At 55.5% G+C, this 16,337-nt stretch overlaps 1 protein-coding gene across 2 annotated transcripts in view; it reads right to left on the bottom strand.

Moving 5' to 3' along the window:
* Window positions 1-15,682, bottom strand: part of PLAU (plasminogen activator, urokinase) — a 43,635-nt gene extending 27,953 nt beyond the window's left edge. For both annotated transcript variants that reach the window (XM_075610310.1, XM_075610313.1), the window contains exon 1: window positions 15,581-15,682. The gene's annotated coding sequence lies outside the window, so the exon portion shown is untranslated. The remainder of the gene's footprint in view (window positions 1-15,580) is intronic.
* Between the last annotated feature and the right edge of the window lie 655 nt (window positions 15,683-16,337).

Here is a 16,337-nt window from a genome sequence, read left to right as displayed (position 1 = left end):
GAAGGTGCATTGTGCTGCGCCTGCAGATTCAGGCGAGACTCCCACAATGCATCTCTGTGTATCCCAATGCAGCGCGGCTCTGCGGTGCAGTTACATCACCGCCGGCTCGCGGCCTGTATCTGCGGATACTACTTATCCCCCTGTCTGACATGCACTTGCACATGCACATGCACATGCACATGCACATGCACAGCTATCTCTCCTTTAGGTCCGAAGGATAGATACATAGCCAGCGGGGCTCGCTGCAGAGGAGCCCACACACCGCGTCGCGGGGGAAGCGGCCATTGTTTTGAATCGTTGGTGTGCGAGATGGGGGGTTATTGTGCGATTTCACAGATGGGTGCAATGGCGTCAACTCCATCTGTATTTCTCACTCGGATACCACTAATAGCGCTGCCACTTAATGCTAGAGTTAAAAGCCATTAGGCAACTAGAGTTGCCAGGTGTCCAGTACTGAACCGGAGTGTCCTGTATTTGGACACTGTCCAGAAAATAATTAGGGGTAATACTGGGCGTGTACGTGTATACCGGTATTACCTCTCTGGGCGTGTACGTGTATACCGGTATTACCTCTCTGGGTGTGTATGTGTATACCGGTATTACCTCTCTGGGTGTGTATGTGTATACCGGTATTACCTCTCTGGGCGTGTGTGTATGTGTATACCGGTATTACCTCTCTGGGCGTGTACGTGTATACCGGTATTACCTCTCTGGGTGTGTATGTGTATACCGGTATTACCTCTCTGGGCGTGTATGTGTATACCGGTATTACCTCTCTGGGCGTGTATGTGTATAGCGGTATTACCTCTCTGGGCGTGTATGTGTATACCGGTATTACCTCTCTGGGCGTGTATGTGTATACCGGTATTACCTCTCTGGGCGTGTATGTGTATACCGGTATTACTTCTCTGGGCGTGTATGTGTATACCGGTATTACCTCTCTGGGCGTGTATGTGTATACCGGTATTACCTCTCTGGGCGTGTACGTGTATACCGGTATTACCTCTCTGGGTGTGTATGTGTATACCGGTATTACCTCTCTGGGCGTGTATGTGTATACCGGTATTACCTCTCTGGGCGTGTACGTGTATACCGGTATTACCTCTCTGGGTGTGTATGTGTATACCGGTATTACCTCTCTGGGTGTGTATGTGTATACCGGTATTACCTCTCTGGGCGTGTACGTGTATACCGGTATTACCTCTCTGGGCGTGTATGTGTATACCGGTATTACCTCTCTGGGCGTGTATGTGTATATCGGTATTACCTCTCTGGGCGTGTACGTGTATACCGGTATTACCTCTCTGGGCGTGTATGTGTATACCGGTATTACCTCTCTGGGCATGTATGTGTATACCGGTATTACCTCTCTGGGCGTGTATGTGCATACCGGTATTACCTCTCTGGGCGTGTATGTGTATATCGGTATTACCTCTCTGGACGTGTATGTGTATACCGGTATTACCTCTCTGGGGGTGTATGTGTATACCGGTATTACCTCTCTGGGCGTGTATGTGTATACCGGTATTACCTCTCTGGGGGTGTATGTGTATACTGGTATTACCTCTCTGGGCATGTACGTGTATACCGGTATTACCTCTCTGGGCATGTACGTGTATACCGGTATTACCTCTCTGGGAGTGTGTGTATACCGGTATTACCTCTCTGGGTGTGTATGTGTATACCGGTATTACCTCTCTGGGCGTGTATGTGTATAGCGGTATTACCTCTCTGGGCGTGTATGTGTATACCGGTATTACCTCTCTGGGAGTGTGTGTGTAGCGGTATTACCTCTCTGGGAGTGTGTGTATAGCGGTATTACCTCTCTGGGCGTGTATGTGTATACCGGTATTACCTCTCCATCCAATTCTCCCCTTTTTCACTTTCCCTATTTGTCTGCCTGTCTCTCTCCCTTCACTATCCCCCCTCCCTCTCCCCCTCCATCTGTCTCCCTCCCTCTCCCCCTCCATCTCTCTCCCTCCACTATCCCCCCTCCCCCATCTCTCTCTCTCCTTCCTCTATCCCCCCCCATCCCTCTCTTTCCTTCCTCTATCCCCCCTTCCCCATCCCTCTCTCTCCTTCCCCTATCCCTCTTCCCTCCTCCCTCCTATCCCTCTTCCCTCCCCCATCCCTCTCCCTGCAGAGAGGTTATGGAACAATAATATATTGAGCTGTAGTATTAATAATGATAATATATTTCCTTCTATAGCACACCAATACATGGTAGTGCTGTACATAGAGATTTTATAGGCACAATTCATCGCTGCCATGAAGAGCTTACAATCTGTTTTGGCCACAGGGAGATAACGTGACTTGCTCAATGTCACAAGAAGCTGACACTGATTCATTCAAACCAGGTTCATCCACTTCAAAGACAAGTGTAAGTGGGCGTTGCAGGCTAGTGTCTGGTGTCTTTGGTAGATCTACACAAAGATAAATACATTTATTGCCCTCAGGGCGTGCGGGGGGAGTGTGAATAGGGCACTCCGGGCATCAGGGGGAGTGTGAATAGGGCACTCTGGGCGGGGAGAGTGTGAATAGGGCACTCCGGGCGTGCGGGGAGAGTGTGAATAGGGCACTCCGGGTGTGCAGGGAGAGTGTGAATAGGGCACTCCGGGTGTGCGGGGAGAGTGTGAATAGGGCACTCCGGGCGTGTGGGGAGAGTGTGAATAGGGCACTCCGGGCGTGTGGGGAGAGTGTGAATAGGGCACTCCGGGCGTGCGGGGGAAGTGTGCATAGGGCCCTCCGGGCGTGCGGGAGAGTGTGCATAGGGCACTCCGGGCGTGCGGGAGAGTGTGAATAGGGCACTCCGGGCGTGCGGGAGAGTGTGAATAGGGCACTCCGGGCGTGCGGGAGAGTGTGAATAGGGCACTCCGGGCGTGCGGGAGTGGGAATAGGGCACTCTGGGCGTGCGGGAGTGTGAATAGGGTACTCTGGGCATGCGGGAGTGTGAATAGGGCACTCCGGGCATGCGGGAGAGTGTGAATAGGGCACTCCGGGCGTGCGGGAGAGTGTGAATAGGGCACTCCGGGCGTGCGGGAGTGTGTGAATAGGTCACTCCGGGCGTGCGGGAGAGTGTGAATAGGGCACTCCGGGCGTGCGGGGAGAGTGTGAATAGGGCACTCCGGGCGTGCGGGGAGAGTGTGAATAGGGCACTCCGGGCGTGCGGGAGAGTGTGAATAGGGCAATCCGGGCGTGCGGGGAGAGTGTGAATAGGGCACTCCGGGCATGCGGGGCGAGTGTGAATAGGGCACTCAGGGCATGCGGGGGAGTGTGAATAGGGCACTCTGGGCGTGCGGGAGTGTGAATAGGGCACTCCGAGCGTGTGGGAGAGTGTGAATAGGGCACTCCGGGCGTGCGGGAGAGTGTGAATAGGGCACTCTGGGCGTGCGGGGGGAGTGTGAATAGGGCACTTCGGGCATGCGGGAGTGTGAATAGGGCACTCCGGGCGTGCGGGGGAGTGTGAATAGGGAAATCCGGGGTGCAGGGAGAGTGTGCATAGGGCACTCCGGGGGTGCAGGGAGAGTGTGAATAGGGCACTCCGGGCGTGCGGGAGAGTGTGAATAGGGCACTCCGGGCGTGCAGGGAGAGTGTGAATAGGGCACTCCGGGCGTGCAGGGAGATTGTGAATAGGGCACTCCGGGCATGCGGGAGAGTGTGAATAGGGCACTCCAGGCGTGCAGGGAGAGTGTGAATAGGGCACTCCGGGCGTGCGGGAGAGTGTGAATAGGGCACTCCGGGCGTGCGGGGGAGTGTGAATAGGGAAATCCGGGGTGCAGGGAGAGTGTGCATAGGGCACTCCGGGGGTGCAGGGAGAGTGTGAATAGGGCACTCCGGGCGTGCGGGAGAGTGTGAATAGGGCACTCCGGGCGTGCAGGGAGAGTGTGAATAGGGCACTCCGGGCGTGCAGGGAGAGTGTGAATAGGGCACTCCGGGCGTGCAGGGAGAGTGTGAATAGGGCACTCCGGGCGTGCGGGAGAGTGTGAATAGGGCACTCCGGGCATGTGGGAGAGTGTGAATAGGGAAATCCGGGCGTGCGGGAGAGTGTGAATAGGGCACTCCGGGTGTGCGGGGGAGTGTGAATAGGGAAATCCGGGCGTGTGGGAGAGTGTGAATAGGGCACTCCGGGCATGCGGGAGAGTGTGAATAGGGCACTCCGGGTGTGCAGGGAGAGTGTGAATAGGGCACTCCGGGCATGCGGGAGAGTGTGAATAGGGCACTCCGGGCGTGTGGGAGAGTGTGAATAGGGCACTCCGGGCATGCGGGGGAGTGTGAATAGGGCACTCCGGGCGTGCGGGAGAGTGTGAATAGGGCACTCCGGGCGTGTGGGAGAGTGTGAATAGGGCACTCCGGGCGTGTGGGAGAGTGTGAATAGGGCACTCTGGGCATGTGGGAGAGTGTGAATAGGGCACTCCGGGCATGCGGGAGAGTGTGAATAGGGCACTCTGGGCGTGCGGGAGAGTGTGAATAGGGCACTCCGGGCATGTGGGGAGACTGTGAATAGGGTACTCTGGGCATGTGGGAGAGTGTGAATAGGGCACTCCGGGCGTGCGGGAGAGTGTGAATAGGGCACTCCGGGCGTGTGGGAGAGTGTGAATAGGGCACTCCGGGCGTGTGGGAGAGTGTGAATAGGGCACTCTGGGCATGTGGGAGAGTGTGAATAGGGCACTCTGGGCGTGTGGGGGAGTGTGAATAGGGCACTCTGGGCGTGTGGGGGAGTGTGAATAGGGCACTCCGGGCATGCGGGAGAGTGTGAATAGGGCACTCCGGGCATGCGGGAGAGTGTGAATAGGGCACTCTGGGCGTGTGGGGGAGTGTGAATAGGGCACTCTGGGCGTGTGGGGGAGTGTGAATAGGGCACTCTGGGCGTGTGGGGGAGTGTGAATAGGGCACTCCGGGCATGCGGGAGAGTGTGAATAGGGCACTCTGGGCGTGTGGGGGAGTGTGAATAGGGCACTCTGGGCGTGTGGGGGAGTGTGAATAGGGCACTCTGGGCGTGTGGGGGAGTGTGAATAGGGCACTCCGGGCATGTGGGGAGACTGTGAATAGGGCACTACGGGCGTGCGGGAGAGTGTGAATAGGGCACTCCAGGTGTGCAGGGAGAGTGTGAATAGGGCACTCCGGGCATGCGGGAGAGTGTGAATAGGGCACTCTGGGCGTGTGAATAGGGCACTCCGGGCATGCAGGGAGACTGTGAATAGGGCACTCCGGGTGTGCAGGGAGAGTGTGAATAGGGCACTCAGGGCGTGAGGGAGAGTGTGAATAGGGCACTCCGGGCGTGCAGGGGGAGTGTGAATAGGGCACTCTGGGCGTGTGAATAGGGCACTCCGGGCATGCAGGGAGACTGTGAATAGGGCACTCCGGGTGTGCAGGGAGAGTGTGAATAGGGCACTCAGGGCGTGAGGGAGAGTGTGAATAGGGCACTCCGGGCATGTGGGAGAGTGTGAATAGGGCACTCTGGGCGTGCAGGGAAAGTGTGAATAGGGCACTCTGGGCGTGCGGGAGAGTATGAATAGGGCACTCCGGGCATGCAGGGGGAGTGTGAATAGGGCACTCCGGGTGTGCAGGGAGAGTGTGAATAGGGCACTCAGGGCGTGAGGGAGAGTGTGAATAGGGCACTCCGGGCGTGCAGGGGGAGTGTGAATAGGGCACTCCGGGCATGCAGGGAGACTGTGAATAGGGCACTCTGGGCGTGCGGGAGTGTGAATAGGGCACTCCGGGCATACGGGAGTGTGAATAGGGTACTCTGGGCGTGCAGGGAAAGTGTGAATAGGGCACTCCGGGCGTGCAGGGAGAGTGTGAATAGGGCACTCCGGGCGTGCGGGAGTGTGAATAGGGCACTCCGGGCATGCGGGAGTGTGAATAGGGTACTCTGGGCGTGCGGGAGAGTGTGAATAGAGTACTCCGGGCATGCGGGAGATTGTGAATAGGGCACTCTGGGCGTGCAGGGAAAGTGTGAATAGGGCACTCCGGGTGTGCAGGGAGAGTGTGAATAGGGCACTCCGGGCGTGCGGGAGAGTGTGCATAGGGCACTCCGGGCATGCGGGAGAGTGTGAATAGGGCACTCTGGGCGTGCAGGGAAAGTGTGAATAGGGCACTCCGGGTGTGCAGGGAGAGTGTGAATAGGGCACTCTGGGCGTGTGGGAGAGTGTGAATAGGGCACTCCGGGCGTGCAGGGAGATTGTGAATAGGGCACTCCGGGCATGCGGGAGAGTGTGAATAGGGCACTCCAGGCGTGCAGGGAGAGTGTGAATAGGGCACTCCGGGCGTGCGGGAGAGTGTGAATAGGGCACTCCGGGCGTGCGGGGGAGTGTGAATAGGGAAATCCGGGGTGCAGGGAGAGTGTGCATAGGGCACTCCGGGGGTGCAGGGAGAGTGTGAATAGGGCACTCCGGGCGTGCGGGAGAGTGTGAATAGGGCACTCCGGGCGTGCAGGGAGAGTGTGAATAGGGCACTCCGGGCGTGCAGGGAGAGTGTGAATAGGGCACTCCGGGCGTGCAGGGAGAGTGTGAATAGGGCACTCCGGGCGTGCGGGAGAGTGTGAATAGGGCACTCCGGGCGTGCGGGAGAGTGTGAATAGGGCACTCCAGGCGTGCAGGGAGAGTGTGAATAGGGCACTCCGGGCGTGCGGGAGAGTGTGAATAGGGCACTCCGGGCATCTGGGAGAGTGTGAATAGGGAAATCCGGGCGTGCGGGAGAGTGTGAATAGGGCACTCCGGGTGTGCGGGGGAGTGTGAATAGGGAAATCCGGGCGTGTGGGAGAGTGTGAATAGGGCACTCCGGGCATGCGGGAGAGTGTGAATAGGGCACTCCGGGTGTGCAGGGAGAGTGTGAATAGGGCACTCCGGGCATGCGGGAGAGTGTGAATAGGGCACTCCGGGCGTGTGGGAGAGTGTGAATAGGGCACTCCGGGCATGCGGGGGAGTGTGAATAGGGCACTCCGGGCATGCGGGAGAGTGTGAATAGGGCACTCCGGGCGTGTGGGAGAGTGTGAATAGGGCACTCCAGGCGTGTGGGAGAGTGTGAATAGGGCACTCTGGGCATGTGGGAGAGTGTGAATAGGGCACTCCGGGCATGCGGGAGAGTGTGAATAGGGCACTCTGGGCGTGCGGGAGAGTGTGAATAGGGCACTCCGGGCATGTGGGGAGACTGTGAATAGGGTACTCTGGGCATGAGGGAGAGTGTGAAAAGGGCACTCCGGGCGTGCGGGAGAGTGTGAATAGGGCACTCCGGGCGTGTGGGAGAGTGTGAATAGGGCACTCCGGGCATGTGGGGAGACTGTGAATAGGGTACTCTGGGCATGTGGGAGAGTGTGAAAAGGGCACTCCGGGCGTGCGGGAGAGTGTGAATAGGGCACTCCGGGCGTGTGGGAGAGTGTGAATAGGGCACTCCGGGCGTGTGGGAGAGTGTGAATAGGGCACTCTGGGCATGTGGGAGAGTGTGAATAGGGCACTCCGGGCATGCGGGAGAGTGTGAATAGGGCACTCTGGGCGTGTGGGGGAGTGTGAATAGGGCACTCTGGGCGTGTGGGGGAGTGTGAATAGGGCACTCTGGGCGTGTGGGGGAGTGTGAATAGGGCACTCCGGGCATGTGGGGAGACTGTGAATAGGGCACTACGGGCGTGCGGGAGAGTGTGAATAGGGCACTCCAGGTGTGCAGGGAGAGTGTGAATAGGGCACTCCGGGCATGCGGGAGAGTGTGAATAGGGCACTCTGGGCGTGTGAATAGGGCACTCCGGGCATGCAGGGAGACTGTGAATAGGGCACTCCGGGCGTGCAGGGAGAGTGTGAATAGGGCACTCAGGGCGTGAGGGAGAGTGTGAATAGGGCACTCCGGGCGTGCAGGGGGAGTGTGAATAGGGCACTCTGGGCGTGTGAATAGGGCACTCCGGGCATGCAGGGAGACTGTGAATAGGGCACTCCGGGTGTGCAGGGAGAGTGTGAATAGGGCACTCAGGGCGTGAGGGAGAGTGTGAATAGGGCACTCCGGGCATGTGGGAGAGTGTGAATAGGGCACTCTGGGCGTGCAGGGAAAGTGTGAATAGGGCACTCTGGGCGTGCGGGAGAGTATGAATAGGGCACTCCGGGCATGCAGGGGGAGTGTGAATAGGGCACTCCGGGTGTGCAGGGAGAGTGTGAATAGGGCACTCCGGGTGTGCAGGGAGAGTGTGAATAGGGCACTCCGGGCGTGCAGGGGGAGTGTGAATAGGGCACTCCGGGCATGCAGGGGGAGTGTGAATAGGGCACTCTGGGCATGCAGGGAGACTGTGAATAGGGCACTCTGGGCGTGCGGGAGTGTGAATAGGGCACTCCGGGCATGTGGGGAGACTGTGAATAGGGCACTACGGGCGTGCGGGAGAGTGTGAATAGGGCACTCCAGGTGTGCAGGGAGAGTGTGAATAGGGCACTCCGGGCATGCGGGAGAGTGTGAATAGGGCACTCTGGGCGTGTGAATAGGGCACTCCGGGCATGCAGGGAGACTGTGAATAGGGCACTCCGGGTGTGCAGGGAGAGTGTGAATAGGGCACTCAGGGCGTGAGGGAGAGTGTGAATAGGGCACTCCGGGCGTGCAGGGGGAGTGTGAATAGGGCACTCTGGGCGTGTGAATAGGGCACTCCGGGCATGCAGGGAGACTGTGAATAGGGCACTCCGGGTGTGCAGGGAGAGTGTGAATAGGGCACTCAGGGCGTGAGGGAGAGTGTGAATAGGGCACTCCGGGCATGTGGGAGAGTGTGAATAGGGCACTCTGGGCGTGCAGGGAAAGTGTGAATAGGGCACTCTGGGCGTGCGGGAGAGTATGAATAGGGCACTCCGGGCATGCAGGGGGAGTGTGAATAGGGCACTCCGGGTGTGCAGGGAGAGTGTGAATAGGGCACTCCGGGTGTGCAGGGAGAGTGTGAATAGGGCACTCCGGGCGTGCAGGGGGAGTGTGAATAGGGCACTCCGGGCATGCAGGGGGAGTGTGAATAGGGCACTCTGGGCATGCAGGGAGACTGTGAATAGGGCACTCTGGGCGTGCGGGAGTGTGAATAGGGCACTCCGGGCATACGGGAGTGTGAATAGGGTACTCTGGGCGTGCAGGGAAAGTGTGAATAGGGCACTCCGGGCGTGCAGGGAGAGTGTGAATAGGGCACTCCGGGCGTGCGGGAGTGTGAATAGGGCACTCCGGGCATGCGGGAGTGTGAATAGGGTACTCTGGGCGTGCGGGAGATTGTGAATAGGGCACTCTGGGCGTGCAGGGAAAGTGTGAATAGGGCACTCCGGGTGTGCAGGGAGAGTGTGAATAGGGCACTCCGGGCGTGCGGGAGAGTGTGCATAGGGCACTCCGGGCATGCGGGAGAGTGTGAATAGGGCACTCTGGGCGTGCAGGGAAAGTGTGAATAGGGCACTCCGGGTGTGCAGGGAAAGTGTGAATAGGGCACTCTGGGCGTGTGGGAGAGTGTGAATAGGGCACTCCGGGCGTGCGGGAGAGTGTGAATAGGGCACTCTGGGCGTGTGGGAGAGTGTGAATAGGGCACTCTGGGCGTGCAGGGAAAGTGTGAATAGGGCACTCCGGGCATGCGGGAGAGTGTGAATAGGGCACTCTGGGCGTGCAGGGAAAGTGTGAATAGGGCACTCCGGGCGTGCAGGGAGAGTGTGAATAGGGCACTCCGGGCGTGCGGGGGAAGTGTGCATAGGGCCCTCCGGGCGTGCGGGAGAGTGTGCATAGGGCCCTCCGGGCGTGCGGGAGAGTGTGAATAGGGCACTCTGGGCGTGCAGGGAAAGTGTGAATAGGGCACTCCAGGTGTGCAGGGAGAGTGTGAATAGGGCACTCCGGGCATGCGGGAGTGGGAATAGGGCACTCCGGGTGTGCAGGGAGAGTGTGAATAGGGCACTCCGGGCGTGCGGGAGAGTGTGAATAGGGCACTCCGGGAGTGCAGGGAGAGTGTGAATAGGGCACTCCGGGCGTGCGGGAGAGTGTGAATAGGGCACTCCGGGCGTGCAGGGAGAGTGTGAATAGGGCACTCTGGGCGTGCGGGAGAGTATGAATAGGGCACTCCGGGCGTGCGGGAGAGTGTGAATAAGGCACTCCGGGCGTGCAGGGAGAGTGTGAATAGGGCACTCCTGGCGTGTGGGAGAGTGTGAATAGGGCACTCCGGGCGTGTGGGAGAGTGTGAATAGGGCACTCCGGGCGTGCAGGGAGAGTGTGAATAGGGCACTCCGGGCATGCGGGAGAGTGTGAATAGGGCACTCTGGGCGTGCAGGGAAAGTGTGAATAGGGCACTCCGGGCGTGCGGGGGAAGTGTGCATAGGGCACTCCGGGCATGCGGGAGAGTGTGAATAGGGCACTCCGGGCATGCGGGAGAGTGTGAATAGGGCACTCCGGACGTGCGGGGGAAGTGTGCATAGGGACCTCCGGACGTGCGGGGGAAGTGTGCATAGGGACCTCCGGGCGTGCGGTGGAAGTGTGCATAGGGACCTCCGGGTGTGTGGAAGAGTGTGAATAGGGCACTCCGGGCATGCGGGAGAGTGTGAATCGGGTACTCCGGGCGTGCGGGGGAAGTGTGCATAGGGACCTCCGGGCGTGTGGAAGAGTGTGAATAGGGCACTCCGGGCGTGCGGGGGAAGTGTGCATAGGGCACTAGTCTATCTATTTAATGATCGATTCTCCAATGGCTCAAACAGTGCTGGTTCCGTTAGGGCTTGTAGGCCTGGCGAGAGGTCCCAAGAAGACTCTATGTTGTGAATTTGAGACCGTAGTTTTTTTTATCGCTTGTAAAAATCTGACAATGAGTCTCTCCACAGTCACATTACTCTGTAAAAGTGCTGTTAATGCTGAAACTTGCACCATGCTGGGCCTGATTCTTTATTACACCGTGTTTGAAGGAACACTACTAGTTCTGCAGAAGAATGGTTATTGCAGTCTTGGCCATTCTCTTTGCCCCGTTGCTGGAATTTTAACCAGACACGGTAGTATACACTGGAAGTTGACCCTTTTCTGGCTGACATCAGCGTCTTTATTGTATTCTCTGGAAGGCCTTTACCATCCAATAACTGCCGATCAAACTTCTGTTGATTTGGCTGCTGTATTTGTCCCTGCTCTGGCAGGCTGTGTATTTGTGGCAAATTCCATTGGATTGTACCGCCATACTGACTGCCTGAGTGTTCCAAGCTCATCTTGGCCAATCGGGTTGGATGGCTATCACCTTTGCTTTGTCCATCTCTATTGTCCTCAATACCCTTGGTACAAGAGGGATTGGAGGGAACATGTATGCTAAATGGAATCTCCATGGGAAACTGCGGGCATCCGTCTGCCAAGCTTGTGGATGGTCTATCCTTGAGCAGAAACAAGCTTGGTGGCCCCCCATGTTTTTTCTAGCAGCTGTAAGACTTCCACGACATGAACCTGCACCTGATTCTTGTCTCAAACGTGTATAGATGTAACTATGGATACACTTCTATGCCTTGATTTTCTTGCTTCGGCCAACAACGTGACTAGTTCCTTGGAATGTATCCAGGAGGATGTAGCCAGTCCAAACGGAAGGGCTGTATACTGGAAATGGTCGTTTCCTACGGCAAACCTTAAAAGCCTTTGATGCTCCCTTGCTACTGGGACATATAAATATGCATCCTTGAGATCTGTAGAGCTTAACCAGTCTCCTTTTTGTACCGCTGCTATAATGGACCTTAGGGATCCCATCTCTGAATCTTGTTATTCACAGGAAGGCATTGACCCTTGTTAAAGTCCAGGATGGCTCTGTCCCCTCCAGAGATCTTCTTTATCAGGAAAAGAGCTGAATATAGCCCCTTTTTCTTTTCACTCTGTGGAACTTTCATAATGACCTTGTTTACTTGCAATTCTCTTAATGCCTTTTTTGCTTCTGTGCTTCTTGGGAGTTGGCATGCGATTGGACTCCAGGTGGTAGTCAGTGGGAAGCAGTTGAAGGACACGTCTGTCTCTCACGGTCTGAGTCCAAGTAGTTCTGAATGAAGACAGTCCGCCTCCTACCACAGACTGCTGGACTCTCCTTTCTTCAGCAGGGTCTTCCTCTAAACGATGTCCCTCTGCTTCTAGAGCCTTGAAAAAGGCTATTCGCACCTCCTCTCCAAGCGATCTGTCCTCAGCAAGGTCTTCCTGGCCGATAGGATCTGGCTTCTCTATGATGATTGATCCTATCTAGCTGATGTAACCCCTTTTCCCTATGCCTAAGGGAAACCGTGGGCGATTAAGCGTGCTGCTGTTACCTGTGAGGAAATGATGGAAGAAACATATGCCTTATCCTCCTGAGAAAGGCCATGTGAGGCCGAAACATCACTTCGAATCTATTGGCAATAAATTAGCAGTTAAAAATCCCGAGTGCCCTGTTTCTTCCGTCATTTCCAGAGTTTTTTGGATTACCACACAGAGAATCCTGAGCCGGGTGCACCGGTATTTGTATTTATTTATTTTTATTATAGGTGTGCAGCAGTCCCCTTTCCCATTGGTTACCCATGAGGCTCACAGGAGACCAAAGCCTCTGCTTCTAGGGAGCCTGGGGTGATATATCTCGCGGTGCAGCGCCTCCACCTACGCCTCCACCTAAGCAAATCCCAGCGTAAGCGGGATTACTCCGCATAGGAAACAATATACTCAGCAATAAACAATATCACACCAGATGTTATATAACTCGTCTTTACTGTGGTCCCACGGTATGGCAAATAACACAGTACAATAACTCAGCAACACAGTACCACTGTACCCCTGTGTGTTCCCCCAAAGTACTGAGGGTTCCCTGAGCACCTAGAACCGCAGTCTCTGCAGAACAATTCCCACCCCAAAGTGTATGAAGGTAGCGCTACCCTCCCTGAGGTGTGGTGGTGCACCCTACGACCAGGGAATTAGGGGGATCCTCTGTTAGCAGAGCCGCTTCCGTGGTCCCACGATGCAGGGTTTGCAAAATTCCCCTCACGCCTTGCAGGTGGTGGTCCCGTGCGGTCTCGTCCGAAGGCCACAGGTCGCCACGTGGACATCCGTCCGACGGTGCGGGTTGTGGATCTCTAAGAGGGAAGAGTCCCTGTCTAGGGCCTTCCCTACAATACTGCACTAAAACAGGATCGGGGCCTAACTGGGGACCTAAAGGCAAGGTTCTGGCCTAGTCCAGGAGCTTACTTGCTCCCTGGACACGTCTGTCCTCTCTGCTGGTTCCGTGACGGCTAATCTGGATCTGGATCCACAAAATAGTCGCTCACTCCTAATTGACTGGGACAGCCCATGTGACCTACATCCACCCCGAGGCTTCTGGGAGTTGTAGTTCACTTGGTTACTTGCGAAGCCATTCCAAGATGACCACCACAACTTCCCCCCGATCCGACGGAGGCCTCGAAGATCACCCAGGGCACCAGTGGGCCGATGCAGGGCAGCCCTCCTTCCTCTGGGCAGGCAAGGGGGACCCCGCTACACCGAGATACGGCATATAATAGGGGCATTTGAATCTCCTCTCCTGTGATAGGAAGAAGCTTTTGCCTCTTGATACTTTTGAGATTATATTATCTAATCGCTTACTAAACAAAACGTCGTCCTGGAAGGGTATCACCTGCCATCCATGGGGTCATCCATAATGCTCAATATTCTTCTTCTTGTGATGTAGCACTTCTCCTGCTAGTTTGGAAGCGCCTTCTTTTGGCGGTCCTCCCGAGGTACTCTTACAACGTAATATACAAACATGAGAAACGTCTTTGATATTCTGCGCTCTCTTTGCTTGCAGTTTTGTGCTAGTACTCACCCTGAATGTTTGGGCAGCAGCCTTTTGACTATATTGCCTTCCATGGTTCCAGCTTCACACACAGCCTTCCAACCTGGCTAGATTGCTTTAAATAGTCCCCACAGGCCGACCTGGTGTCCTTGCAGCTACCGGGCGGCACGTCCGGTTCCCGAATGGCCCTTCTGGTCTGGCGCACGTACAACACTGGCGCGAAGGAGCACGCGCTCTGCCATGTGGGGGCTTACCAGCTGTGCTGCTGAAGCACTTCTGCTGTCTGCCCTGGTCACCTCGTGTCTCCGAAAAGCTGCCACATGGCGTGACATTGGAGCGTCGGTGGGGGGAGAGAAAGGCTAAGAGAACTCTCTCTCCGGCTGAGCTACCAACGGCAGTCCTGGTGAGTGTCCCCAAAAACAACAAACCTACTCTACTGAGGACAGAAACAAGACTGACTACAGGTGAGCGGAGATGAACGGAGGTGAGCGGTGGTGAGCGCTGGTGAGCGGTGGTGAGCGGTGGTGAGCGGAGGTGAGCGGTGGTGAGCGGAGGTGAGCGGAGGTGAGCGGTGGTGAGCGGAGGTGCCTTTTATGGGTCACCTGCAGAAGTGTTTTTCTGTCCTACACAAGACTGATGGGCAGAGCTCCCCATTCATGTCACCGCCGTGAACAGCCAACAGATTCTTTGGACTACCTCTCTCCTTAAGTGTAATTATATTATATAACGGTAAGTATAGCGTTTCCCCAATGTTACATGCACTTAGAATTTTGTTTTACGTCAGGTACAGCACCAGTACTATTTTAAGCCACTGCAACCATTGTTTTGAAAGTATATGTAGCCCCTTTACCCCCCAGCCTAAGGGAGATTCGGTCTGCTACTCCATATTTCCCGTGGTGGGGTGCGTACCTGTGAGGTAACAGGAGTGCTGAGCACTTCCGCAGTGATGTGGGGAATCATCAGGACAGGTTCACAGGGTACCTTTGTTCATTGGTTGCAGTGCCTCCAGTCAGCGTGGGTCCCCTGGATAAAAGGATGGCCCAGACTGACACCTTTCTTTAGCCCAAGACAGTGAATCACTCTGATAGATGTTTCCACGGTATTTATTCATGGCCTCTTCTTACCTAAAAGTAATAAGGTGATGAGCGCAGAATGGGTTTACAGTCCACCCTGCAGGATGCCACGCAGATCCAGAATGTCCTGCTCAGGCAGTGAAGGGGTTAAAACGGCGCCTCTGGCCGGTGACCCAGTTCCAGCTCACCTTGCTGTATTTATACCTCGCACCGTTTCCTAACCCTGCAGGTGAGTCGGGCACAGGGAGCGTGGGCAGCAGGTGGTACAGCGCCCGCAGGGCGTGGATGTCGCTGACAAGCCAAATCTTGCTCGCCAATTCACTGACAGAAAGTATTACCGTGCAAGTATCTGCAACACACACAAGCAATCTGGATATTTGGGGCAAAATACAGAAAATTGAAGCTTCTCACAAATTAGACATGTTTTTTTCTTTCATTTTTTTCCCTTCTATTTTTGCTAGAAATAATCAAATGGGCATTTGTACCCACGGAGACTGTGACGGCAGATACAGGAGGTGTCTGTTTAGAAAGGAAAGGTGTAAGCCAAATAAGGTCAAACAGAGGAAGGAGGGTGATCCAGGGCGAAATCTTATTGCCATTTCTGGGGTCAGAAATAACTATTATTCCTCTTATGAGACATAATTGGCTAATGTTTCACTTTGCTTTTTGTTTGCTTCCTCTGAATCAATAGAACTATAAATATAGAATGAGGATCTCACCCAGCTACAATGTATGTTTCCATTGTATTTATTGCAAGTTCAGGATCTTACAGCAGTGCATTCCTTTCCTTGCTTACCCCAGTGAAGGGATCACGGATTGGGCTGGATTCCCATAGCAGGCCTTCTGCGTGGTGCTCCTCCTTAGGTCTCCTAGTGAGACCCAGGGTAGCTGGTACTGACTCCACAGAGGGAGGAAAGAGACACACCCACTTTTGGGAAAGTGACAGTATTTATACCCTTGGGTTGAGGTTGTAACCCTGCCCTATAACAGGGCAGGTCTGGATACTGACAGGCCATCACGTCCAGCATGTGACCAAACCAGTATCCACCCCTCAGGCTTACACTTTCTGGCTGTTGCTAGCCCCGCCCTTGGTTACATCAAATGTATCTAAGGCTGCAATAGCACACAAGGCCTTTCTGAAGGAATTAACCCATCCACTGCCTGCACCTAACATAACTTACACTGGTAGGGCCCAGGAAAATAAGTAGCGGCCGGAGGCTATGCTACATAGAGGGGCATTGTAGGGAAAAAGAAGCAGTAGGGTAACAGCCTCCCAGCAGAGCCATGGGGACAAAGTGACCACCTGGTTTATTCATGGATGACCAATGGCACAGAGGTGATAAGAGACAAGGGGAAGAAACGATAGATCTAGTATACAGAGTAAAATACCTTGACACCACAGATGCATTTATTGATATATTATAATGTTTAGTAGCTGCCCCTCTCACGCCTCCCTCATGAGGATTACAATTTTGTTGTCTCTAAATTCGCCAAATAAGCAAAGCCTTTTATACACGGAGCAAATCTTCGTGCAGGGGCGACAGACAATGAAA

This window comes from Ascaphus truei, chromosome 8, assembly GCF_040206685.1.
Source record: "Ascaphus truei isolate aAscTru1 chromosome 8, aAscTru1.hap1, whole genome shotgun sequence".
NCBI classification, from domain to species: domain Eukaryota; kingdom Metazoa; phylum Chordata; class Amphibia; order Anura; family Ascaphidae; genus Ascaphus; species Ascaphus truei.
This window is presented reverse-complemented; position numbering and strand designations above follow the sequence as displayed.